Below are 18,811 nucleotides of genomic sequence, written 5' to 3' on the forward strand. Positions count from 1 at the left end.
CTATCCAGTTGAGAATTAAACCCCCTTGCCTCTTTTCTTTTTATTCTTGTTTCAAAACTGAATACTGGGGTGTGTAGGGGTGGGGAGTTCGTTGTATCTTAAGTTTTATTTTTACATCCCTGAAGGCAAGAACTGTTGCATTTTCCCTAACAAAAAGATTTGTTTTTCATATTTTACATCTAAAATTTACCAAATTTTCTTAGTTTATAACTAAATAACATTTAGCAATATTTATTACATTGATTCAGCCAAAATTAAGCCTTTTGAGGACTGGAATCTAGTGCATGCTTATTTCAGAGTAAATACCATTGAACTCTATGGATCTGAGTAAGTATGCGGTTCACACTATCATTCCCACTGATAGCTATAGGACTGGGAAGCACGTTGGCTAGACATGTTCGCATTAAAAGATTACCTCAGTACAATAAGCCTAAATTAATTCTGACAATTGCTCTTGTCAGCAGCTAAGTAAACTAGGTTTACAACACTTCAAGAACAGAAGGGAGAGATGGATTCTATGCCAGGGAGCTTGTGGTGACGGCGCTAGTGTAGCAGAATCCAATCTGCTGCCAGAGTAGTTTACCTTTCTCACCACTTGGACATGTTGCATGCAGATGTTGGACTGCAACTCCCATTCTGTCTCACAATTGGCTAGGGCTGATGGAAGTTGCCACCTAACAACATCTGGATTCCCCACACCAGCTCCAACTTCAAAGTTCATTATGGGACTCCCCTTCTATTCAACAACTAACACAAACTTGGCCGTGTCAGTCAGGGCTCTCCAAGGCCCCACTAATTTTATATGCGTTTCTCCCATTAATTATCCCTGAGGGACACATTTGGTGAAAACAATATATGAAGCAGAGTAGCAGGAGGGTTGAATCCTGAGCAAATTTCTTATTTTGATTGGGGCTGAGGATTAGGCTTGACTAAGAAGTGAGGGATTTGTAGCCTTCCACATCCCTGGCAATAAACCCATTATGGTTGGGGATGCTGAAGGACAACAACAGGCAAATCATAACATCTTTGTCCCTACTTAAGTGAAAAGAAATGAAGGGAGGCCTTTTAAGAAAGCAGGAAACCTTAACTGTTCAGCAATCCTTGGTTGGCTACTTTGCTTGTTGTTTCAAAACATGAAAGAAAATTTTTACAATGTTTTGCTGCTTTGCTCCTCTCTTTCCCCAAACTTGCTTTTTAAAAAGCAAGAACGCAAAGCCTTTTACAGTCAATAAAACGGTTTCATAAGACCAGGTATGAACATTTCAGCATTTCAAGGCCTCTTTATTTCAATGGGAAATGACATCTCATTTAACTCTCTCCCAAGTAAATTAAGTGGAAGAGTTGTTACTATGATTTATTTAAATCTTGTTTTTTTCCAAAGAGCTCCAGATAGTGTGCCTTCCATTTTGACCTTACAACTACCATATGAGGTAGGTTGAAGAAGAAAAAGGAAATTGATGCTATGAGGTCACCCATCCATTGAACTTAAATAGCTGAGTGGAAATTTTAATCTGGGTCTCCCTGGCATTTTTGCTATTACTCTATTCTGGCTTCAAAACATCTTTACTATGACCTCAGTCAGAAGCTGTTGATAAGCCATGATCTCTTGGTATCAGCCTTTCATCCTCAAGGATAATTATCTTTCGTAGGATTCTTGTATGGAATGTTGAGATAATGTTGAGAACCACATAAAAATTACTTTAATTGGCTAGCTGGAAATGATGTCTAATGCCCAGTTAGATGTACAATGCCTAATTACAAGGTAGTTGGACACTTGTATGTGCATCACTGTTTTTCTTGGGGTATAATGTAGACCATTTCATGCTTAGAATTCAAGGAACATATATAGAATCAGTCAGTGATCACTAGAACTCTGTAAAAATGGCTAATCATACTTGGGAAAGGAAGTGAAGATATTTTCCAAAATGAACCTGTAAGATTTCTCAACAACCATACAACCATGAAAAACACTGTTCTGAAGTAAACATTGTTAGAACTATGAGGAGAGGTGGATGCAGATTAGCAAGATGCTCAAACAAATTCTCCATCATTGCACTTTTGTTACTTTTGGGTTTCGTCTGTCTTGAGTGTGTATGTTTTCCTTGCCACAGTGGCCAAGAAGGTCATGGGTTTCCAAGGAAACCTTTTGCTGCTTCAACATAGCTAAGTTTAGTGACATTAACTTTCCAGGAGCCCGTATTTAGAAGCACTGCTATTCATCCAGAGTTAGGTTTTTTTTAATACAGCCAGCACTAAGGAGGATAGAAGGTAAAAACAAAGCAGCATTCCTCTACATAGAAAGTATTGAGGAGTACTACAGATAATGTAGTTTCACAGAGAAATCAAAGATTAGACTAAGAATCCCATGGCTAGTATTGCAGCTCAAAGATTAGAATAATCTTCCAGAGCCCACTTAAAATTGGTCCATCTTCCTGTTCCTACCTGTCCTCTCCAAGCACATAAGCATTGATAAAAACGAGGAGGAGGAGGAGCTTCTGCTTCCCTTGCCTTTCCTCCTGGGCAGTAGTGCAGATTGGGACACAGGCAGAGGAGAAATGAATGGGCATGACCAAAGAGATGGTCTTGGAGCAGGCCCACTGAGAGCAACTTGCCCAAAATCTTCCCATCATCTTGAGCTGATGCCAAATAACACATTGGGACAGGGAACCACTTGCCGTCTGAAAGTCAAATGCAATTCTAGAGAAACTTGGGGTGCACATTCTGGTGGTGGGCTGCACTGAGTTGGGGCCCGAAATACCACAACCATCAGAATACTGTAGCTCAAAGCCTTAGGAAAGGCATTTCAACCTTTAAAATGGGGGAAGATTGCACAGGTGGCAAAGGAAAAGAGGTGGGACAAGTTGGGGGCAGACTAGAACTGGCCCACAGGCCTAAAGTTCAAAATGTACAGGACATAGGGTAAGATCTAAGTCTAAATAAATACTTGGTCCATTTAATTAGGTATTTCCAGAACCAACATCTTTCAATAATATGTGGGTACCTGGTTGGAAAAAGGTGTTTTAAATTGAAATCATCTACAATTGTGAGCAGAGAAAGGGGAGGCAATTTCATCCCATTTCTCTGCTCAAATTCTCAGACAGTTTCTCATAGGTAGGTTTCACCCCTGGCTGTTCTTGTTCTTTTTTTCCCCTATGGAACATCTTGGGAGTTTGATGCTGCCACTGCAAGTGACAACAGCAACTTCCACTTGTATCTTTCACAATGACTTATTATCTACTGTAGTTCTGGGGCATTGTGGGAAATAGTGAGTTGGATAGTGCATGCACCCACCCACACACACACACATATCCATGCTAGTGAGGAATATATAAAGAAAAATCTGTAAAGTGGGTAAGAAAATGAATCTCAGAATCTTTCTTTGGAAAAGGTCTGGTAAATGTTTGCTCCAGCTTCAGGTGAGAGGTGGACTTTCGTGCTGTGCCAAAATCTGTCCTCCAATTTCCTGTAAGTTTTCTTCCCTCATGAAAGAGGGTTCCATTTTCTGTGGAATGTAGTTTCTTTTGATGGTGTCTGAAATTACCTAATCACTGCAAGCTGGTCAAGGATTTTTAAATATATGTTTGTATTTTCTATTATACATTTCTCTGGTGCTTTGAAGCCTCCAGGGCTGCCTGTGCTTCCTGTTCTGAAAAAGCCCTACAGGAGAAATTACCTCAGGATGACTTCTCTTGGACTTTAACTGAAGTGTGGGAAAATGAGGAGGTTTCTGAAGGAAGATGCTTTTCCCTGCTTCTTAGCACAAAAGAGACAGCAGTGCAAGAATCCAGAACTCAACCCATGGGAATTTTTTTTGTTCTCCCGTGAATTTCTTTTCAAAAACAGTATCTTTCCTGACTGAATAAAAAGATCGGGGAGTGGGGATTGGAAGAAATTTTTGAGACACTACTCATTTCAGTCAAGAAAGAAATGTGTCTGATCAATTTGAAATGAATTTGTCTCTAAAAATTTGAGAATATAACAGAGGCTTTCTCTTCATCCAATTTTACAGTTCAGGTTTTGATGTTAGATTTCGCTCTTTGAGAACAACACTTAATACTGGAATTCTCTTGTTCCAGTGCCTTAAAAAGTGCAGCAGAACATTTGGAAAATAACATTCACCAGCAAAAATTGCATGTGAGAACTTTGGGGCAAATTTGTGGGGTGGAATTCCAGGTTTGATAGTCATCCTCAGCTTCATGTTAGACTGAAGACTGCCCTATCCTTCCATAATGTCAGTAACTTGCCTCATGCCCCACTGGCCATTGTGCTCTGGGAGGCCATCTGTCCTCGTTTATAGAAGACAACTCATAGACAGTCAACTTATCCCCATCCCCAAAGCTAGCCTGCAGGCCTGCTCTGCAAGATGCTGTCCCCTCACCAGTTCTGAAGTTAAGTCAACTGCCAGTCCAGTCAGCTTCTCTTTGTGGGAGAGAAATGCCATTTTGCTTTTTGTCTCAGGCTCCATTTGTGTTTACAAACATCTTTTACAGCAGACCTGCAGGACCTTAGTCCCAGGGGCCATATCTGCCCCCCCCCACCCAGGAATTCCTCAAGATGACCAAGTCCACCTTCTATAGCCACAATCCCTTTCCATAGCCTCTTGTCTTTCCCTGACCATCAATTGTGCAGTTTTCTCCCATCCTAAGAAGTTGAAATGCCTCTCCTAAGACTTTGCCACAATACGAGCTTTAAGCAAAAGTATACTGATATTTTTGTAATTCTGGCCTTACCCTCTTTGCCTTTGGACCTCTCCTTTTAGCATCAGCCCCACCCAGCACTGGAATGTGGCCTCCAGGAGTTCTCCAAAATGCAATTGGGTCATTGTATTAAAAAAGCTTCAATACCCCTGGTGAGGATCTTAAAATCATTTGCATATTTCAAAAGTATGTGGTGAAGAAAAGACCAAAGTGACAGTCCAGTATTGTTGTTTTCCCATTATTATGGGAGAGAGGGAAATATTTACCCATAAAATGCATTGGTGTGAGAATTGTACTAAAGATATTATATTTTATTTGAATATAAAGCAAGCCTAGGAAGGCACAGCCATATTTAAAAACCAAACAAAACCTAAAGATGGCAATTTGATCCTTGTGGTAGGATGGGCCTCTGTCTTCAAACAGCAAAGGAAATGGAATAAGGTACCATCTAAGGCAGCCTTAGAAAAGCTGCAGTTCTATCACCTACAAAGCTGTAGATCTGCCAAGATGCAGACATCCACTGTGCAACAATCATGAAGGTATAAATGGCTGAATCAGGAGGCTTAATGCAAATGACGACAGCACAGGTTGGCAACTGTGAAGAACTGAGAGGGTCCAGTTCCCTTCATCCCTCTGTGCTCTACCACTACACAGCTCACCTTCATGCTTTTCCAGTCCTTCTTCCACTGCCATAATCTCCATCCTTACTCATTACAAATCATGAAAAAGCATGTATAACGTGCAAGCATGTATGAATCAGAAACCAAAAGCAACCACCTGGAACACAAAGGACGATGTGGCTCCCAAACACACAGACACAAAAAGAGATGGAATTGACTCTGTTGAACTTTCGGCTGTTCTCACAACAGGTGACAGGATTCAGCAGCTATGGATGTTGCCTTCCCAGTAAAAAGTGCCTTGTAGCAGTTGCTTATTTTTATGATTAAAAACATTTTTTTAAGGGAATGTAGTTGGGATGGCAACTGCATTTCTTCTTCCAGAAAGTCTCTGGTAAAACCATAGGATAAGACTGTCGTTGGCTACTGGTCAGGATGGCTACATATTCCCTCCAGTACTATAGACATGTTAAGTGAACAGGAGCAGGAAGATACTAGAGTCATATGGCCATTAGAGGATGGGAACAAAGGAGAAGGCCTTCTTGGTGGTAGCCCTCCAGTTGCAGAATGTTCTCGCCACTTGACGTCCGTCTGGTGCCCACACTGCAATAATTTCAGCACCAGATTAAGGCTATCTTCTACTCCCAGATATTTGATGACATATGACAGGGCTTTAATGTAAGCTGTTTTATTGGGTCTTGATAGCTTATTGTTAAGTGTTTTTAAGGTAATTTAAATTGTTGAATTTTCTATGTATTATTATTATTATTATTATTATTATTATTATTATTATTATTATTTTATATTTTGGGGTCTAAATTTTGTGAACTGCCCAGAAAAAGCTTTTGTTTTTGGGCATTATAGAAATGAACAGAATTGAACTGGATGAATGACAATCCAGCTTTTATCTTAGTTCCTTTGATTTCATTCTGTTTTATATTCATTTTATGTTATTGTATTTTATAGTTGTAAGGCTTGTCTTGCAAACCACCCAGAGAGGTTTTAGAAATAAAATGAAAATAAATAAATGTGGTTTTCCCATGCACATTTGTTTGGCCACTGTGGGAAGAGAATACTGGATTAGAAAGGCCTTTTGGTCTGATCCAGCAGGAGTCTTCTTATGTTCTTGACTTTTAGCTTTTTCCCTGGACTTTCTCTTCTGGTTATTCAGCAGGTGAAAGTACAGGAGCCCCACATCCAGGCAGATTCTCCTTTCTCTAGCAGTCACAGTGCTGCAGTGAAGGTCACCATGAGCTTTCTCTTGCTCAGTTCTTCCTTCAGTCGCACTGCCAACCTTTCCCTCTTTGCTGCTGGAGCGAATTTGGTACATTTGCCCTTCTCAACACATAGGAAGGGCAAATGCACCAAGAGGATCAAAAAAGGAGCCTCAGCTGCATTTTCCTTGGCAGCCGCAAGGCTCCTAAAGAGACAGGATAATTTTCCAGGTTGCAGCTTGGCAGCTCTGTTAGCAATTAACTTAATGCTTCCTCTCAGGGTGTGACTTTTCCCCTCTTTCCTTTTATTTTGTTACCAATACTGTGTGACTTAATTCAATTTACAGAGCAGAATTAATTGGATTAAGGGGACATTTCTGATCAGGTTTCTTCTTCTTTTTTTATAAAATCAAGTGGATCCAGTTCAAACTGTCGGTTTGCATTCATCAGGCCTGTGCCTTAAGGGAAAGATTGCTGCTTCCGATCTGCAAAAGGAGTGTCATTTGTTTTAGGCCTTCCCAGCAACCCCAGCAGAGTCTTGTCTTTAACAGATGCAGAGCAGGCAAAAATTAGGCCAACAAAGCTTGATCTTGCATGGAGATGCAGTTATATGGGAAACTTTAACAGCTGGATTTCATCCTTTCTTCTGACTGTTAGGTTCACAGAAAAAACATGATCATCTTGTTTTTAAAATCTGATCATTCATATGTTAATAGTTGAGGGTCCCCTATGAAATGTAGGTATGCAGGTATGTATGTATAGTTTTTCTATCTCATCAATTCATTACAAAATGTCAAGAAAGTTTACACAGAGGAAAAAAAATAAAAACAATTATTACAACGATAAAACAGTTTAAAAGTCTCAAGTGCCAGTACTTGATGCAACTAATTAAAATACCATTATCAATTTAAAAACTGTCAAAATAAAAGAATGGACTGGTGCTGGAACAAATAATAATGCTGAGGAACAAGTTCCATAATTGGGGTGCTATTGCAGAAAAAGCCCTCCTCGTTACTGGAGGAGGACCTCCGCAGATGATCTTAGGGTCCAGGCAGGCTTGTATGGAAGGTGTTCCCTTCGATAACCAGATAATATATATACTGTACCCCCTACCAACTCCCCCCATTTTAGCCACATTGATGTCCCCACAGCCCTCTGAAAATGTGAGGAGGGGGCCCTCTCTCAAAAGGGCCACACCTCCATCATGGCTGGTCATGCATCCCTTGATTGATGATTCCAGCATCCATCTCACAGCAACTTCCAGCTGCTTTGCTGACTCCCCACTCTAATCACAACACTGTACCAACAATAATATTAGAATATGGTGGGGAGGGGGAATCATGGATCAAATGATTTCTTAAGGATCCCCACACACAAGCTGTGAGCCTGTGGCTGTGAAAAGAGGCTGCAAGCATGAGTCAGTCTGGTTGGTCAAGTTGAACCTGGCCATCTCCAGATCTGCGAATGGGAACTTCTGCCCACCAAGAAACTGAGTGCTAATTGAGTTGAGAGGAGGGTCCCACGTAAACCTGGAACAGGAAGGGGCGGGGCTCCTGCCCAAGCAAATGCTTAGCTGCAGAATCATCCCAAAAATGGGTGCCAATCAGGCATGGAGCCCATAAGAGGGAAAGCATAGAGTACCACTGGAGGACCAACAGTTACAGGCAAGCAACCTGACTGTTTTAGATGTCTTTGCAACCCCCCAAAAACTGGGAGCGGGAGGGGGAAGGAAATATACTCATGATTTCTGATATGTTTTTGCTCAGTGCTTTTCCACCAGTGTGCCTAGTTCAGCTGCAGGTCTCTTCTTTGGTTAGCGCTATGAGAGGACCCGCCTGACAACCATTTGGGCCTAGGTTCAGGCCTGAGCCTACTGTAGCTTCTGCCACATGGAGGATGTATATAGCACAACCTCTAATGCATTTCTATTTCACTGCAATTGTGTATTTAAAGACTTGGGTGTAACTATACATTCAGCTGGATTCATGCCAGCCCAGTGTTCTTAAAAATGTACTAACAGAACACCTAATTCCAGAACTGCAAAGTTGAGGGTGGGGCTTTAGGAATGTCTGGGGACCCCTTTCATCCAGCCATGCCACCACTGAGTAGGCTGCTGAAATTCAATGGCCAGGGCAGGAAAAATATTGACACAACAGGGAGTCTGTTCAGCTTTGCTTGAGATGTAAACAAGCCCTTTCTGCCTCTATGAAGTCAAATTTCCGTGGCAGCCCCCCAGTGCCCTACCCCTGCTGCCATTCCATTTAAATTGAGTGGCAGGGGTTACTAAAGGCCTGACAGAAGGACAGGGGCTCACATGTGGCCTGCAGGCTGCATGCTGCACACCCTGGTGTTACCTTCCCATGGTTCTTACTACAACACCTGGATTCAGCATACATACCTATTGCTTTCAGGCAGGACTTTGCTACCTGCTCTGCTGTACAGACAAAGGAGGCTGTGCTAGAGCTGAGAACAAGTTGAGAGAAGTGGTCCAGAGACATATTAGCTGTAAACTGCACAACTATTTACTCTTTGATCCTTACAGAGACTTGAGCAATGGAATTCATCCTTGAAGTATCATGAACATCTGGTGATCCATCAAGCTTGCTTTCATTCGTTCATTCTAAAAGGGATCAGTGGGAGTTGATCAGTACCTTTTAAGTCCCTCCCTTTCTTTTTGTTGCTTCATTCTTCTGCAGCGTCTATGGTTTTATTTCAGTGACTTGCCCAACAACTGACTCGAGTTCAAGAACTACCCTGTGAGCTCTGCTCTGCAAGCATGGTAATGTGAAAGCCATACTTGCTTCCAGATGGGAGCGAGCCCTCAGCACGCAGGTCTCTAATGTGCTACCCTAAAGCAGCGGGGCACAGCCAGCCCTTTTCCTCCTCCTACTCATCTCTGTCAGGATGCAGGGACGGCTGAGTGAGAAGACCGACAACAGTGCTTCTCTGACCATTGTTGGAGCATTGTGGGCAATTGCACGGGTGGCCACCACAGACTCCCCAGAGTGGCAGGAGAGGCAGCCCAGATGGGTCCCGGGCAGCGGTGTGAGGCTGCAGTCCACTGATGCCGGGCCACACAAGCACATGCGCTTGGCCCCACTTTCCCTAGAAGTCCCACACGAGTTCATAGCTCCTGTTACGTTGCCCCATCAGCCATGTTCTAGTGCAAGTCAGCCTCTAGTGCGCTGCTGGGGTTGCCTTGTAAGATCAAGTTAAGCCAATGAAAGGGGGAAGGTGGGGGCCATAACTTTTATTAAACCACTAAATGCCAATGTGGAGCACCTCATTTCTATGCTGACCTTAGCGCCACATGCTAGAGGTCCATTAACATGCTGATTAAAGAGATCAACAAGTGCTTTAGCAATAATTTGATATTTAATGTTCAGCTTGCTATTAAAATGCTAATTAAATGTTTTAACATGCCACACATGTTTTATGTATTAATAAGCAATAAGCATTCAAGTTACACTTCTAGTGTGATTTAGAATTAATTGAAGGGTAGTGAGGGTTTCTCCTCTATATACCTATTAAACCCCTGTAACTGCTGTTTTTACAGTTGATTGGTGTTCATTTAACATACCATAATTGCTCTTTAAATACGTTAAGTATGTCTTTGAGACAATTTACAGTGTTAGCGGTTCCCCGGCAGTATTCCTCAGGGGTATCAGCAAAGTAGCTTCTGTGCTCGCATAGAATTCTCCCGGAGTGTGCAGCCTCGCTTTTCCCTCTTGCATTGTGAGCAAAGTGTGAGGGCGCTGGGATGCCGGCTCTGCAAGCTGAGAACCGCAGTGGGAAAACCGGTTCCCTTAGTGCTAAAAGCAATCATGTAGCACACCTGCTGCTGGTGAGGTGAACATATGGGGGAGACGGGGCTGTTTCGCTGGAGAGCAGCTTTGGAGAAGTGCACAGACAGACACGCACACACTGCAGAACAAAGGTGTTAATAAGGACTGTGCGATCTTTAGGCAACACTACGCAAACATTGGGATTTCTGTCCAATCTTGGGAATCCCAACATTACAAAAAATAGTTCTGTTTCCTCGTGATGTGGTTTCTGCTGTTCTCTTTAGCAGTGTTTTCTGAAGGGGGGTGGTTTGCACCTGGACCAGTTCTGGTAATGGTTGGGCTGGAAGGTGTTTCATCATTTTGGTTGTGGGTAATTTAGTTTGGCCTTATGATTTTCAAGCTTACTGTGCGTAATGGATTTGTAAATTCAAGAACTGATTAAGTATTGTGTTTAAAAAGTGCAGAATTCAGCTTTCTGAGCAAACTCAGTCTGTGAATATGTGCTTCTGGACAATGCTGTGGAAGATGAAGTTGTTATTTAAACCATTTCCAGTGCTCAGAGGCAGAGCTTAAGTGTCATGAATTTCTCTTTCCTACTCCGCATGACCAAGGCTTCTCATGTCTTCCTGATCACTGTGTGTGGGTGTGATGGCTGGACAGTGAAGAAGGCTGGCAGGAAGAAAATGGATGCAATCGAAGCATTGTTCTGGAAGAGCTTTGTGAAAATCCCAGACTCATAGAAAGACAAACAAGCAGGTTCTAGAGCAAATCAAGGTAGAATTTTCCCTAGAAGCAAAAAAGGACAAAAGTGGAGCTTCTGTACTTTGGGCACCCCATGAGAATGCAAGATGCAGTGGAGTACACAATAAAGTTAGGAAAAGTTGAAGGGTGAAGAAGAGGGAGGAAGACCAAATATACCCAGTCCCCCAGTTATGAACATTTGAGATAAGATCAACCCCTACTGATGAACTACCAAACCCAGAAGTCCTGCCACATCCTCAAGTGGCAGGCAGATGTCCTGGGGTGCCAGGCACTGAGGGAAGGAAGGAAGGAAAGAATAGGGAGAAAGGAAAGGAAAGTTGGGAAAGGGAAGGAGAAGGGAAAAAGCAGGGAGTGGTGCCGGAGGGCAGCTATGTTGGAACATGAAAGCTACTCCAATGGTAACCCTTCCGCTCCAGCAGCACAATCAAACCCTGACTATCAAGTACCAAGTCCATCCTTTCCAATACCAGTCCCATCTCCATCATCACCCAGTTAATGTTAAGCTTAAATTTAGCTCACGCAGCATTAACCTTTAATAATCTTTTAACTATTTTTCTACCTTTCTATCTAAAGTACACTGTATACGTAAATACAGATTCTATCTCTCTCTTCAGTACCTGTAGTTACTCTATTATTACTGTACTGTTATCATTATTAAAATGCTTTATTGTGTTTAAGATGTTTTAGTGTATAGGGAAGTGTTTCTTAAGTGCTGTATATGCTTTTTATTACGTGATCTGACTTACATACAAATTTGACTTAAAGACAATCTCAGGAATGGAATTCAATCTTAACCTGGGGACTGGATGTATGAGATGGATTAGCTATATAAAGGAAGTCACAGTTTTGAGTATACAAGAGCTGAGCAGAGCTGTCAAGAACAGGACATTTTGGAGGGCATTCAAAAGTAGAGTTGCCAGAAGTCAGGGATGACTTGACAGCGCATAACATCAGCTCCACATGACAAATAGAAATGGACTAAGGGTTCATGGCTGGCTGGAGGGGAATGGGAGTATTATTATTAATAATAATATTAGTCTATACCACCCAATAGCTGAAGCTCTCAGGGTGGTTTACAGCAGTACAGAAAAACAGTACACTAAAATACAATAAAATGCCATAAAATCTTATTTGAAAAGAAACATAGAAAATTAAAACAGCAGAAGAATAATCCTGTAAAAGAAAAACACCTGAGATGGTTAAGTCTCTCAAGCCCCTGGATATCCTAGTACATCTTTAAAAGCCTAAGCATAAAGAAACGCCTTAACCTGGAAAGATGACATACTCTGGAGACAAGCTGGTCACAGGGGATAGGTCATTTCACAGACAGAGGGCCACCACAGAAAAAGTCTTCTTGTTGCCACCCTCCAAGCCTAACTCAGAGTTGGCACTTGCAGGAAGCCCCTGAATCTTGAGCACAGTGTCCAGGAGATCGCAGTTGAGAGAGGCACTCCCCTCAAGCATTGTGGTCCCAAGGCATGCAAGACTCGTAGGCCTTCTTCTCTCCAAGCACACATTGATGGATCCAGGATCTATGTGCTGATTTTATTTATTTATTAAAACATTTCTATGCCGCCCCATTCGCCGAAGCCTCGGGGCGGCTCACAACATAAATTAAAATACAAGAAATAACAATATAATGCATCATTGACAGGAGTTCCCTCTGCCCAATTCTGGAGGCACCCTCCTTCATGCATACCCACAATTCAGTAGGGTCTCCCAACTCTCTGTGTACCATTTTCAGGGCACCGAGTGGCCACCATGAATGCAGGGAGGTCTATTTCCATCAGGACAATTGAAGTACCATAAATCTGGATCTAGCCCAGTGTTGTCCACACATAGCCAAACTGGAGAATGGAACTGATTAAAGATGACCATTTGCGTCAAGTCTTGTGCCAATCGAATAGGTTCAGCTCATAAGACTTGAACCTATTTCTTACAGATGTCTCTGTTCTTATCAGTCTCATCCATCATGCCAGATGCTCTAACTTGTGCATCTTGTAATAATCTGAAATCATGCCCTAGTTCAGGAATCCTCTCTACAGCCTCCCTTTGTTAAGATGACTTATTGCAGAAATTTTTGAGTCCCCAGCCCTTTCAATCCTTGTTGAGATGCCAAGGCTTGTGTGTCAGGTCATGTATGTTCCTGCCAAGAGCAACATTATCAGCTTGAAGGTCACCCCAGAAGGAGGATGCATGGGATATTTGGCAACAGCTCTACAACAGGACTATTGTAGGTTGAATTGGAACAACGCTTGCTTGGATAAGTGGGACAGCATGGTTTTGGTTTGACAGAACAGCTCTTTTTTTCAGGCTGTTGCTCCTATCTCGGCATTCAAAGAGATACATTTGGGCTTTTGTTTGTTTTTTGTTCTTTTGGTTCTTTGTCAAAGCTCAGGTTGTCTGTGAATAATGAAGTGTCCCTGAACTGCAGGGTGTTAGGGCTGAGCCGTTCATATTAGATAGAAAGTAGCCCCTAGACCAGGGTCTAGAATCTTTTCCAGCATAAGGAGTACATTCCTTGTTGGAGAAACCCTCACGTCCTGCTGATAGAAAAAGCCAAATGCAAAAGCATGGATCTGAAACCCCAGAAGTATCTGTGTATTTCCTTTAAAAATCTAATTAAGCTGCAGATGTGACCTGTCAGCTTTTTAAAATGGAGAGAAGCTGCACAAAAGCCAAGACACCTCCCAACAATCGGTGGTTGGAGAAAGGGACACAGCCTTCTGAATTTTTCTGTCAGCAGGCCCTGGAAGGCTGGCTTTAGCCTCCTGTTCTGAGGTTCTGCACCCCTGCCGAGCCATTTGGTTCTGCTGACACTGCTTCAGTTTGGCTTTTATCTACTGCATCATCATTTCTTGCTTCACGAATGAAAAATAGATTTATGTTCTCTGCTGTGCTTGCAAAAGCAGACTTGGTCTGTTCCTGGAATATCTCCTGACAAGACCTTCAATCTGAGCTCTCTCATTTGCCAAATCTAAATCTTCTCCTTATTTGGATTCTGCAGAGTGGGGATAGAGAGAGACCTTCCTGTCCTTTTTAAGTTTGGTAATAAACAGAATTTTGTGTAGGGGAAAACCATTATTTTGGAGTAAAAAACACATAATGCCAATGATTATAGTTTAAATGACACTGGCATGAGAAAATCTGTGTGCTAAACATGGTTTGAAATCTCTGTGCTGGAGAGGTATAGTGCACCAAAGGGAAATGCTCTTTGTTTCCTATCACTCCTTTTGTGTAATGTCGTATCTTTCAACAAGGCAGCATAATAAGACTTTCCTTCCAATTTCTGCTTTTAAAAATATAGATCTATCAAAGAACTATCTTTAGCATCAAATGAACAATGGACACTCTCCTGGCGATGAAGAGTGAGCTCACTTTTGAGAGAAAATTGCAGAGGAAAAGTGCAAAATGTACCAGTGTGCTGTGAAACAAATATATAAATGAATGCCAATTGGCACAGACATCTGTGAAGTGTTCAGCTGGTGGATTTATGTAAAACAATTGCTCACCAGAGCAAGAGCTCTCTCAGCTGTGACAGAGGTAGCAGGAATGGTATGGGCTGTTGTTTATAATTTCACCACGTAAACCCTTGTTACTCAGAACTGCAACTAATGTGCAATTCTGTCAGATGAATATAGGATATTTTATTACCAACTGTTCTCTCTCCCTCTCTTTCTCTCCCTCTCACCCCCCACGAGCGTACAGCTTGCCATTTCCAAGCATAAAGGTACTGTCAGTTGTCATCTCTGGAAAGTTTCCCTTCTCCAGCTCAAATCTGGTGCATGATGATGAAGGATGGAGTCCCATATCCAATGATGGATACGGGAACTCCAGTGATGAGCCCTGTCATGCATTCAGCATGTGACTATCTCTTAGCTGAGCCTTTCAGAAATTCTTGATCCCAGAGTTTACTCTGAGCTGGCTTCTCCTTTAATGTCCTTGGTCTCCTGTGGAAATCCAAGAAGCCTCTCTTTCTCAGGCTCCATTGATATTTTGGCATGCTTATTTGTATCCGAAGTCAACATCAGACTAATGGTTAGTATGATTTGCTCCTTTATAAACCTCCATGCCAATAGTGTGGTTTCAGGATCTGGATCAACCATAGTAACCTAGTTGTTGTTATTAGTCATGAAGTCGTGTCCGACCTATCGTGACCCCATGGACAACACTCCTCCAGGCCTTCCGGTCCTCCACCATCCCCCAGAGTCCACTCAAGCTCACACCAACTGCTTCAGTGACTCCATCTAGCCACCTCATTCTCTGCCGTCCCCTTCTTCTTTTGCCATCTATTGTTTCCAGCATTAGGCTCTTCTCCAGGGAGTCCTTCCTTCTCATTAGGTGGCCAAAATATTTGAGTTTAATCTTCAGTATCTGGCCTTCTAAAGAGCAGTTAGGGTTGATCTCCTCTAGGACTAACCGGTTTGATCGCCTTGCGGTCCAAGGGACTAGCGGGAGTCTCCTCCAGCACCACAATTCAAAGACCTCAATTCTTCGGTGCTCAGCCTTCCTTATGGTCCAACTTTCACAGCCATACATTGCAACTGGGAAAACCATAGCCTAGACTGTACACACTTTTGTTGGCAGGGTGATGTCTCTGCTTTTTAGTGTGCTGTCTAGATTTACCATAGCTTTCCTCCCCAGGAGCAAGCGTCTTTTAATTTTCTTGGCTGCAGTCCCCGTCTGCGGTGATCTTGGAGCCCAGGAAAATAAAATCTGTCACTACCTCCATTTCTTCCCCATCTATTTGCCAGGAAGTGAGAGGACCGGATGCCAGGATCTTAAGTTTTCTTAATGCTGAGTTTCAAGCCAACTTTTGCGCTCTCCTCCTTCAACAGCATCAAGAGGCTCTTTAGTTCCTCTTCACTTTCTCCCAGCAATCTTAATTCCAACTGGTGATTCAACTAGACCCTCCTTTCTCATGATGTGCTCTGCATATAAGTTAAATAGACAGGGCGACAGTATGCAGCCTTGCCGAACTCCTTTCTCAATTTTGAACCAATCAGTGGTTCCGTGTCCACTTCTCACTGTTGCTTCTTGACCCTTATATAGGTTTCTCAAGAGACGAATAAGATGGTCTGGTACTCCCATCTCTTTAAGAACTTGCTACAATTTGTTATGATCCACACAATCAAAGGCTTTAGCATAGTCAATGAAGCAGAAGTAGATGTTTTTCTGGAACTCCCTAGCTTTCTCCATGATCCAGAGTATGTTGATAATTTGATCTCTAGTTCCACTCCCTCTTCGAAATCCTGCCTGTACTTCTGCTAGTTCTGCTGGAGCCTAGCTTGTAGGATTTTGAGCATAATTTTGCTAGCATGTGAAATGAGTGCAATGGTGCGGTAGTTTGAACATTCTTTGGCATTGCCCTTCTTTGGGATTGGAATGTAAACTGATCTTTTCCAATCCTGTTGAGTTTTCCAAATTTGCTGGCATATTGAGTGTAGCACTTTTATTGCATCGTCTTTTAAGATTTTGAATAGCTCAGCTGGAATACTGTCACCTCCACTAGCTTTGTTGTTGCTCAGACTTCCTAAGGCCCATTTGACTTCACATTCCAGGATGTCTGGCTTGAGGTCAGTGACCACCGCAACGTGGTTATCAGGGTCGTTAAGCTCTTTCTTGTATAGTTCCTCTGTGTAATCTTGCCACCTCTTCTTAATCTCTTCTGCCTCTGTTAGGTTCCTGCCATTTTGGTCCTTTATCATGCCCATCTTTGCATGAAATGTTCCCTTCATATCTCCAGTTTTCTAGAAGAGATCTCTGGTCCTCCCTATTCTATTGGTTTCTTCTATTCTTTCCACTGTTCATTGAAGAAGGCATTCTTATCTCTTCTAGTTATTCTCTGGAATTCTGCATTCAATTGGGTGTATCTTTCTCTTTCTCCCTTGCCTTTCACTTCCCTTCTTTCCTCAGCTATTTGTAAAGCTTCCTCAGACAGCCATTTTGCTTTCTTGCATTTCTTTTTCTTTGGAATGGTTTTAGTTGCTACCTCTTGTACAATGTTGTGAACCTCTGTCCATACTTCTTCAGGCACTCTGTCTATCAGATCTAATTCCTTAAATCTATTTGTCACCTCCACTGTATATTCATCAGGGATATGATTTAGGTTATACCTGAGTGGCCTAGTGCTTTTCCCTACTTTCTTCAATTTAAGCCTGAATTTTGCAACAAGAAGCTCATGATCTGAGCCACAGTCAGCTCCTGGTTTTGTTTTTACTGACTATATAGAGCTTCTCCATCTTTGGCTGCAGAGCACATAGTCAATCTGATTTCTGTGTTGACCGTCTGGTGATGTCCATGTGTAGAGTCGTCTCTTGGGTTGTTGGAAAAGAGTGTTTGCTATGAGCATCGTATTCTCTTGACAAAATTCTACCAGTCTGTGCCCTGCTTCATTTTGTACTCCAAGGCCAAACTTGCTTGTTATTCCAGTTATCTTTTGGCTTCCTACTTTAGCATTCCTATCCCCCATGATGATAAGGACATCATTTTTTGGTGTTAATTCTAGAAGGTGTTGTAGGCCTTCATAGAACCGGTCAACTTCAGCCTCTTCAGCACCAGTGGTTGGGGCATAGACTTGGACTACTGTGATGTTGAATGGTTTGCCTTGGATTTGAACTGAGATCATTCTGTCATTTTGGACATTGTATCCCAGTACTGCTTTTCCTACTCTTTTATTGACTATGAAGGCTACTCCACTCATCTATTTTTTTGGAGATGCAATGGTAGCAGGAAGTAAGCTTTTTTTGCTGCTTTCCCCACCACAGGTCTTTATATGTTCAGGTGAGTTATCTCGTGCTTCTTGTTAGGAACCAGGTCAATGCTTTGGTTCCTGGTCAATTAGGATAGCAACAACAACAGAACAATGAACTTCGGGAAAGTGTTTGACCTAAGGCATCCTTCCCCAACCTGGTGCCCTCCAGGTGTTTTAGACTTACTTCTAATATAAATCCACAGTGCCCCCTAGAGCATAGTTTTAGCGAGACTTCTCTCCCTCTCTCTTTGTCCCTCAAAATGTGAACAAAAGTCCCTTTTCTTTAATCTGCTGACTGGTTCCAACCATCCTGGGCTTTTGAGATGTAAATCACGCTTGTTAAAGAAGGTGGTCCACTCACTAGGTTATTTTCTCATTTGCTGGCTAGAACAGTGACATCACAAATAGAGACCATCATATTATTGGACAGACCACCCATCAATCTCTGCAAAGAGGCTGGCTTTTACTGAGCAGAAATCCCCATAAAAAGAAATAGTCAGTCATTCCTGCTGGAGCTTTCCATACACCATCTAATTGGAAGCCAGATGCTGTCTGTGTCTCAGATCATGTTCTCTAAAAATAAAGTTGGCATATGCTCTGGGATGCAAGACCATGTTCAAATAGGTAATGTGGCTAGATAATTTAGACTGACGTCGTTTTGATTTTATTTGCAATTCAGTGACTTTTGCCTCCCCACTGCCCCCACCAATAAATACCTTTTTATATTTTGACATTTGGATGTGTTGTTTTAAAGTGGGGTTTCTCACTGAATGCTTCCCCACATAGTTACAAAGCTATGGGTTGCGTTTTAAGCATTTTAAAAAGTGTTTTGGTTAAGTTCTCTGTGTCTCTTTGCCCACATATTGTTTTTGTAGTAAGAGATTTGTCTGATAAGCCTGGGGGGGGGGGGATGCTTTTGATACTGCAGGTGGTTCAGTAATTTTTTTCTCAAGTAGCTGAAGTAGAATAGTCCCTCAAACCC

Source organism: Varanus komodoensis, unplaced genomic scaffold (genome assembly GCF_004798865.1).
Source record: "Varanus komodoensis strain SLA01 unplaced genomic scaffold, ASM479886v1 scaffold43, whole genome shotgun sequence".
Classification (NCBI taxonomy): domain Eukaryota; kingdom Metazoa; phylum Chordata; class Lepidosauria; order Squamata; family Varanidae; genus Varanus; species Varanus komodoensis.